A 9434-nucleotide genomic window follows, 5' to 3' on the forward strand; every position below is an offset into this window, starting at 1 on the left:
GAGTAGCCCAAGAGTTGGCGGTGGGTGGTGATAACTAGCTGCCTTCCCTCTAGTCTTACACTGCTAAATTAGGGACGGCTTTGCGCGAAATTCACAACGAACAAAACAAAACATTTAGAGCATTATGGGAAATGTTTTGAGATACTATGTTGCTGTTTCATGCTATTTTAAATCGTTAATTTTATTAGGTGAGCAAGAAGTGGTGGAGAGTAAATTTATTTGTTTCAGAATTTTCACCTAAAGCTACACAAATGTTATTTGTGTATATCCTTCCATAATTTGAAACTGATAGGCTAGAGGGAAGGCAGATAGTCAACAGCACCCATCGCCAACTCCTGGACTATCCTTGTAGGACTAAATATTGGGATTTTACGGTCTTGTGCACAGAGAGCCGCAAAGTGTGGATCGCGTTTTTTTATGACAACAAATGCAAATTATGATCCCCTAAGGGCCCACATGTAGCAATGCGTGATTTCTAAATTTTAATATGCCTATGCACTGAACTATGGTAGAATAATGAATGCACATACTTTGCTAACTATCCTTGAGAAATATGTATGTACAAGACTTATATTTCTTGATAAGTTAAATGAATAAGTTATTGATAAGTTCTTTGGGCCGAGCATGGCATAACGGTTAGCTTGCTGGACTGCGTATTGAAAGGTCTAAAATTCGCGCTGAGCTGTTACTAAACGCGCTCTGCACTTTCACCTATGGATTTGTTATAAGAAAACTTCAAAAGTTCAGTGATAAATTTGCAGCTAGCGGTTTTCTTATATGTATGTGAATTTAATTACTTCAGAGATCAATTAGATCAAAATTAAGATTTGCTCATAACTTTACACGAAAGGAGGAATATAAGTAATTCAAAAACCTTTGGCATTGGCTGATGGAAAGCATATTTGATATGGGGCTTTTCGTGGCTAAGCGGTAAGCTTGTGGGGTTATAACGCTAACAAATGGGGTTCGATACCCGTGGTGGACAGAGCACCAATAACTCATTGTGTAGCTTTACGCTTAAGCATAGACATACAAAAATTGGATGTTTGTTGTTAATCGCAAAGCTACACAATGAGCTCTTTGTGTTTTTCCCACCGAGGGTAGAGAAACTTAATTTTTTAGCGTTATGCGCACGAAAGCTTACGACTGAGCCATGGGTGGACGCATGGATAGAATCGGTACGACTGTAGCTGTGTATCGATGCATACGTGCTTCTATTGAGACAATGCCAGTCAGTGAAGCCTCACTTTCAAAGCGTGCTTATACTTCTCATGATCTTTACGCTACTATACTCGTTAGACCGTTCTGATTGTTTTCTAAACAAAAAGTTTTATCTGTTTGTTTAAAACCACAATTGTGGTTAAGTTTCTAAGAAGTAAAAATAGTGAAACACACAAATCAGGTATTCACAAGATTATAAGAAATTTTCATTTATTTGTATAGTTAAATTAGTAATACGAGAATTCTCATTTGATTCTATTCTAATTTCCATACATCATATTGTTTTCTACGTTAGTCACACGAATACCACACTCGCCGTACTTTATCAATATTGCCTGATATACTCAAATCACGTGACTAGTAGGCTAATTCCTATTGGCTAGTACACAAAATATTTATTTGGTAAAAAGAGACTTACTTTATTGAAAGTTTTAATATAGTCTTTGTCATTTTTAATATTCCATGGAAAAATTCTAAGCAACCTTGAATGTCTATAACTGTGTACTTCTCTTTTTTCTAAGAAAGAATCATTACTCTATAACTTATTATTACAATGCAAATACCACACATACAAACATCCGCCAATAGTTTGAAAATGATATAACTATCAAGGAATACACCAAAATGATAATCTCCATGATAACAGACTTCAAAAATTTCTGTATCAACACAACTTACTTCCAACATGAAAATAAATGCAACAATAAGAAGGCCTAGCTATGGGCTCACGGTACTCACTAACTTCAGATAGAACATCTTATAACAGCTGTTCCAAGACCCAGGAATTGGCTCAGGTAGTCGGGTGTGTTGACGATACATTCATAATATAGCCAAACACTAAAGACAAGGCTCAAGAATTCATGAACCACCTGAAGTGTCAACATCCAGCTATATAGTTCACAATGGAAATAGTTAGATAACAAACCCCCATTTTTAGCAGTGATGATTACAAAATATACACACATCACAAACCACAGAAAACCCACAGATATGGGTAAATACTTCCACTATAAGTCAAACCACCTCAACAGTGTAAAGATGGGCATTATAGACTGTGTAGTTTCAAGAATGAACAAGATTTGTAATACTGAAGATGTCAAGAAGGAAGAAGACACATCTACAAGCCTTCTTGACAATGGATATCCTGAACGCTTAATAAGAATAAAGTAAACTCAAAGAATAAGCAGGAAGAAATTATAGACATACACCCATATTCCCTTACGTTAAACGTCTTTCTGAAGACTATGTAGGATATGTACACAACATAAAGTCAGAGCTCTGTTCAAAACTCGCTACACAATACGATCACAACTAGTTCATTTACCAAACCATCTAATGACCCAATAGAGAGGAAAAAACACCACTTACACCTTACAGCACACTCTGTAAATACGGATTCCAAAACATTAGAGAAACAAAAAAGACAAACAAAAGATAAGTTTCAGTATCACGATGGATAAAAGACTGTGATATCGATCTGTCTAGAACAGTCCACCATGCCAGAGAAGAAGATACGAACAACACAATACAATAAAGAAGATAGAATCAACCTTCTACACCCACCTAATTGATAACACATACAGCCAACCTAGCATATACATCAGTAACACATGGATACTCCCTTTAAAAGCATTCATGTAAGTTAGTTAGTTAAAGTCAAAACTGGGGAGATTCCCGGTGAGTACATGGCACACCAGCCTCTTTTCCTTCTTTCTCAGGATTCGAATCCCAGTTCCACCAAACATGGTCGCCCATTCAGGCGTGGGGCGTTATAATGTGACGGTCAATCCCACTAATCGTTGGTAAAAGAGTAGCCCAAGAGTTGACGGTGGGTGGTGATGACTAGCTGCCTTCCCTATAGTCTTACACTGCTAAATTAGGGACGGCAAGCGCAGATAGCTCTCGTGTAGCTTTCCGCGAAATTCAAAACAAACAAACAAACAGGATCAAAATTCAGTCGCCACCATCACAGAAATAGCCCTTCTCAGAACTTCCATGAAGACGGCAACAGATTAGCAGCCGAAACGTAAGATAAAACTAGTTACTAATTAGTACATAGTAACTGATAAAAAAATCTAACTAATTAATAATTACACCAATTCATCAAGCACTCCCGAACCACGTATTAGGAAGCAACGATTAAAATCAAAATTATATTGGAAACTATTAATATTCAAGTTAAGACTTGCTATTTGGTTAACTAAGTTATCTATAGATGAGTTTCGGTATTGAAATGGTGTTGTATTTTACCGTACAACCAGTCAAACACGAGATTTGGCTCTCAACCGTACTGAAGGCCATATCTTATGTGCATAACACTGGGTAACACAAAATTTGCTACTGGAGAAAACTCAAGTGATTCAGGATAATTTGATGGTGCTAATTTCAAAAACGTAGTCGTAATTTATCCATCGCCTCTAGATTTTGAGTATTGTATTATCTCAATATTTTATCAGCACTGTGTGAAATACTGTGCAATCAACTCAGTACAATAGAATTATGCTGAGAAATTAAGTATACTTGGACAGTTTAATGAGTAACAGACATACACTTTTGATAACTTCAAAAATTGACTGTATTGTATTGGTGTAAAATTCCAAATAAATAATGTTTTTATATGCTATTTGTTCTCGATATAATAGTAGTGAATTGCACCACGTTTGCTTCATTCCCATGCTCACCTGCTCCACCCAGGAATCAAGAAACCCTCACGTGCTCAGTTTCCTAGAACATTCGACTGAGCATGAAAGGGGCAAAGTCACACTCCTCTCTATCTCAGTTGCCTCTTACTCACTCAGTTGGTCACTTTGTCTAGCTTCACTCACACTCAAAACAAAGTCCAATATTCGTCTTTGTATCATACCCGCGATATAATCAAATTCTGCGAATTTTTTTAATCTTTTAAGCTCTAGTTTAGTAAACGTAAAATATTCTATATTTTTTAGAAAATCATTTGAAATGCTGGCTGCCTCCAGTTCAAGTAAAGTCTGAAAGTGCAAAAATCACCCAAATAGTTTCTGCTACATTTGTTGAAAATATATTACAGTTTCACGAAGGAAAAATATCACAAACAAGATAAAGGTAGCTTACTACCACTATATTGAGTGTAAAATTGGACCAAGAAAAACATTGGGCTCCACAAGTGTGTTGTACAGTTTACATTTGGCTTGACACAGTGGCTGAATAAGAAGAGAGCAAGTATGTCATTTGTAGTTCCAATGATATGGCATGAGTCCAAAGATAATCTAAATGACTGTTATTTTTGCATGACTAATGTTTCTGGATATTCAGGCAAACTAAACAATACCTTAAATATCCAGATATTGCATCTGCAATAAAACCACTACCTCATGGGAATGGTTCTCCAATGCCACATCCACCAACGAATTGGAAAACAGAAGAGTTATCCCGCAAAGAAGATAATGAATCATCTTCATCTAGTAATTCTATTCAAAGTCTTGCTTCTCACTACAGCATGCAAGATACCTTGTATTTTTATAAAAATGTTGATGTACTAATGGAAGAATTAGGTTCTGAACATCGCCCTGACGAAATGGGGACTTTTTAGTGACTCATCTAAAGTTAGTCTGAAAGCTGTATTTTTGCACAATGAGAACAGTAAGCCATCGATTCCTGTTGCTCATGCTGTGAACATGAAAGAATCTTATCAAGGCATGTAGGTTATACTTAAAGCCATCAAATATAATCATCATAGGTGGAACATATGTGATAATCTAAAAGTTATTGCATTCCTGCTAGGCCCGCAGAGTGGGTATACCAAACATTGTTGCTTTTTGTGTGTCTGGGACAGCCGAGATGATACAAATCATTTCAAAAAGAAGAAATGGTCAGTGAGGGAGAATTACATATCAAGGAAACAGAATAACGAGTATCAACCTTTAGTGAATCATCAAAACGTGTTGCTGCCTCCACTTTATATTAAACTGGGATTCAAGAACAATTTTGTAAAAAGAATGAATAAGGATGGTAATGGTTTCAGATATCTGTCTGACAACTTTCCAAAAATCAATGAAACAAAAATGAAAAGAGGCATTTTTGTTGGTCCATAGATTCGGAAAGTGCTGATGGATGATGATTTTGAAACAGTACTCAATCAGAAAGAACTTACTGCCTGGAACTCATTAAAACTGGTTGTCAAATGTTTTAGGAAATCACTGAGATGAAAACTATGCTGTGATGGTTGATGATATGCTCGAGAACTACAGGTCTAGGATGTCACTAAAGATGCACTTCTTACACTCCCATTTAGACTTCTTTCTAAATGATCTAGGTGCAGTGAGCGATGAGCATGGTGAACGCTTGCACCAAGATATTTCTACAATGGAACAGCGATATCAAGGACGATGGAATCCTGTGATGATGGAAAATTACTGTTCGTTTTTACAGCGTGAAACTGAAAACATACACAAAAGGTGCAACAAGTCAAGCAGATATTTTGTAACAAAAAATAAATAATACCATGATGAAAGTCTTGACATAGCATGAATGTATTTTCAGTATATAATTATATTATACTGATTGTTTTTTTAAACGGGTATTGTTATTATGTATTGTTTTTGAACATTCTTAAATGCAGTTTTCAATGAATAAATAAAGTTATTAAAGAAAAAGTTGTTATTTTCACGATATATAAGAATATTTTGAATAAATCTATCATAACTCAAAACTAGAAGTGATCAGTAATTTTCAACATCATACTTAGAATCAAAATCATCATATTACTCAGAAACAGTTGGAATTATTTTTTAGTAACAGAGAAATCTTTCTTGTTGTTGTTGTTGCCTGGTGTAATCTGTAATATAGTTTTGTCGATACGTCTACTCGTGAGTTACCCTTTTCAAATTCCCCATATGATTTACTTGTAGAGAAAAATGTATATTACAGTTGATCTTTGACGTTTTGCACCTACAAGTACCTTAGGTGAGGTAGAGGTGTTTCACAACTTATAACTATCTGGTCTGGTGACTATACGCGCTAGTCCATTTTGTACGACATTTGCACAAAGTAAAGAACAGCCATTATAAATGTATAACGAGACAGAAAACCCACAGAATGGATTAATGTCATTCCTGGAGAAACCACTTTCCAGATGTATCAAGTAGACGCTAGCTTTCCTGTTATTTGTATAATTACCGTTCTTCTTTGTTTTTCTATACAAAAACCTAAAACTTGTATGTATGTGTGTGTGTGTGTTTGTTTTAAATTTCGAGCAAAGCTACACGAACGAGGGTTATCTGCGCTAGCCGTCCCTAATTTAGCAGTGTAAGACTAGAGGGAAGGCAGCTAGTCATCACCGTCCACCGCCAACTCTTGAGCTACTCTTTTACCAACGAATAGTAGATTGACCGTCACATTACAACGCCCCCAAGGCTGAAAGGGCGAGCATGTTTGGTAGGACAGGGATTCTAATACGCGACCCTCAGATTACGAGTCGCGCGCCCTAACCACTTGGCCATGCCGGGCCATGTATGTGTGTAAGTGTGAGCTGTGAATGTGTTTTAAAACGATTTATATGTATACATATACACATTGCTCTAAGTGGAAAACAATAAATAGTGATATGGTGTGTGGCAAACCTCAGTGGGTGGACTCAAAAATCCCGGGACATGATTTACGTACATATATATACTGTTTGATGTGGAATACAAGACAGTTACTGGTAACTGTACCCATATATACTCCATCCCCCAGTGGCTCTGCGAAGTTATGGATTTATAACACTAAATATCGGGTTTCGATAATCGTGGTTGATACAACACAGATAGCCCATTGTGTAGTTTTGCGCTTAACAACAAATAAACCATATAATATATAACTATTTGTGTTGTTGGCTTCAATACATCTTGAAAATGTGGGTATTGATTATTGTTAGCTGTATTTCCAATTGGAGTTATCTCTTCGAAAAATTATTTCCAATGAGTATATTGTTTAAATGTTCTCTTTACAGAGAACCAATATATGTTATCCTGACAATGTGCCTCTGTAACCAGATATAGATAAGAATATGATCTAAGCAGCGAAAAGCAAGACTACATTTATATGGACCTTACAGTGATAGATGACGAATTAAAAATGTAAAAAAAATCAGATTTCACAAGATCTGTCGGGACACACCTCTAATCTGTCTATTTCATTCAACCAGTTATTTGGAGATATCTGTCTTTCTTTGTAAAAAATAAAAAATATTAATTCGCATAGACTCGGCCTCTGAGAAAAATTGAATTACATTGTTATTCTTCTATGGTTACAAAAGTTATCTGTATCGTTTTTACGCTTATACATCCTTGCAACAAGTGTAAAAAGATTACTTCTACATTGATCACTGGAATTGTCCTACATGTGCCCTTTCTTAAGCTCGCTACATTACTTAGCGTGTAAGTAGATAGTATGAGAGACCATATTTCATGCAACGGTTTTCTTACACGCAAATCTACGCTATTTATCCTGTACGTCGTTTATTAGTTTACTTATTACACTACTCAGCATGATGTTGCTGTTTAGTGGAGCCGACAAGGCAACTTGCACATTTATGTTTTGTAGTGTTTCAAGTGTCCTCTACTCACCATAAGGCTGGGCGTGACCAAGTGGTTATTGTGCCGGGCTGCGGATAAGAAAGTTTAAGGATCGCGCCATGACCTGGCTGTATCAAAATGCAAATACTCACTGCAAATAACCATATAATCATTGGCCATTTAAGAAATACTTTTAATGTAGGTCATGTCTATTAAGGTATGGTTTGTTTTGAATTTCGGGCAAAGCTACACAAGGGCTATCTGTACTAGCCATCCCTAATTTAGCAGTGAAAGACTAGAGAGAAGGCATCACTACCTACCGCCAACTCTTGGGCTACTCTTTTACCAACGAATAGTAGATTGACCGTCACATCATAACGACCCCACAGCTGAAAGGGCGAGCATGTTTGGTGGGATAGAGATTCGAACCCGTGACCTTCAGATTGCGAGTCAAGCGCCCTAGCCACTTGGCTATGCCGGGCGTATATATTAAGGAGATGACATTTGAAATGTCATAGAAACTATAGTTCACCACTAGAAGAGATCTAATTATTCTTCGCTTTTCTCTTTTACTGGTAAAGGGCGGAATTTCCTGAAACTTCCTAACTCAGGAGCATATGTCAAATTCAAGATTAGACTGGTTCTCACGTTTCTTTGTCGACAGTTGGGAAAAACAAAAACATTCTTTCAAACAGAATATATGCATCAGAACCTTAGCGAAACGTGTGTTTTCAGCGTTATTCGCTTATAGTTTATATTTATGTACTATTTAGGGGCAGAATGAGGTCTTTTTTTTATTAAATTCGCTGAAATTTACCAACCTCAACTGGATGAGTTTTATAAACGTCCGTGTCATATTTTAGGTACATAGCATATGAATATCAATTCAAAATAATCTCTCATATTCAAAAAGATTTGACAATTAATTATACTGGTTCTAAGTTATTAGCTTTTGCACATAATATTAGTCAACGTTAGCCTTCCAGGAAAATAAAAATATATAATGTAGCTATAAAAAATAATGACTGAAAAAATACGCTATTTTCAGGATCCGTCTTATATGCCCCCCCCAGTAGCAGAGCGGTATATCTGCGGACTTACAACTCTAGAATCCGGGTTTAGATACCCGTGGTGGGCAGAGCACAGATAGCCCATTGTGTAGCTTTGTGCTTAATTACAAACAAACCGTCTTATATTCATTGTGTAATCCCCTTCTTAAAGAATGTTTCATGAAGATACACTGTTTCCTGTAGTGAATACGACATACTTGAGTGGTCTATTATATTAAACTTTATTTCTGCGGTTCACCCAACCACCTCGTGTTTTATTTTTGTTTTGTTTTTCATATTCACATATATAAGGGGTGTTGCAAAATAAATCACACTTTTTCCCCGAAGTAATGACGAACTTGGCAGGACCACGAATATCATCACTCCTGAGAAAACGTCATTTCAACGTACTTTTGGGTGTTTGACTCTTCGAATTTCATTTTTTTGCGAAAACTTTTGAATCATGGTGCTCACTAGAACTCAGGTTCGTGTCGCATGTGCTGCCTTCGAGATGGCTCAGAAACTAGTCGCAGACGTGCTCCGAGAATTCAAGTCTTCCAATCGACACATCGCAATGCCAGATTTGAAAAACCTGTTTAATGCCTCAAAAGTTTCAGAATTGTTGAATTTG

Source organism: Limulus polyphemus, unplaced genomic scaffold, assembly GCF_000517525.1.
Source record: "Limulus polyphemus unplaced genomic scaffold, Limulus_polyphemus-2.1.2 Scaffold751, whole genome shotgun sequence".
Taxonomy (NCBI): domain Eukaryota; kingdom Metazoa; phylum Arthropoda; class Merostomata; order Xiphosura; family Limulidae; genus Limulus; species Limulus polyphemus.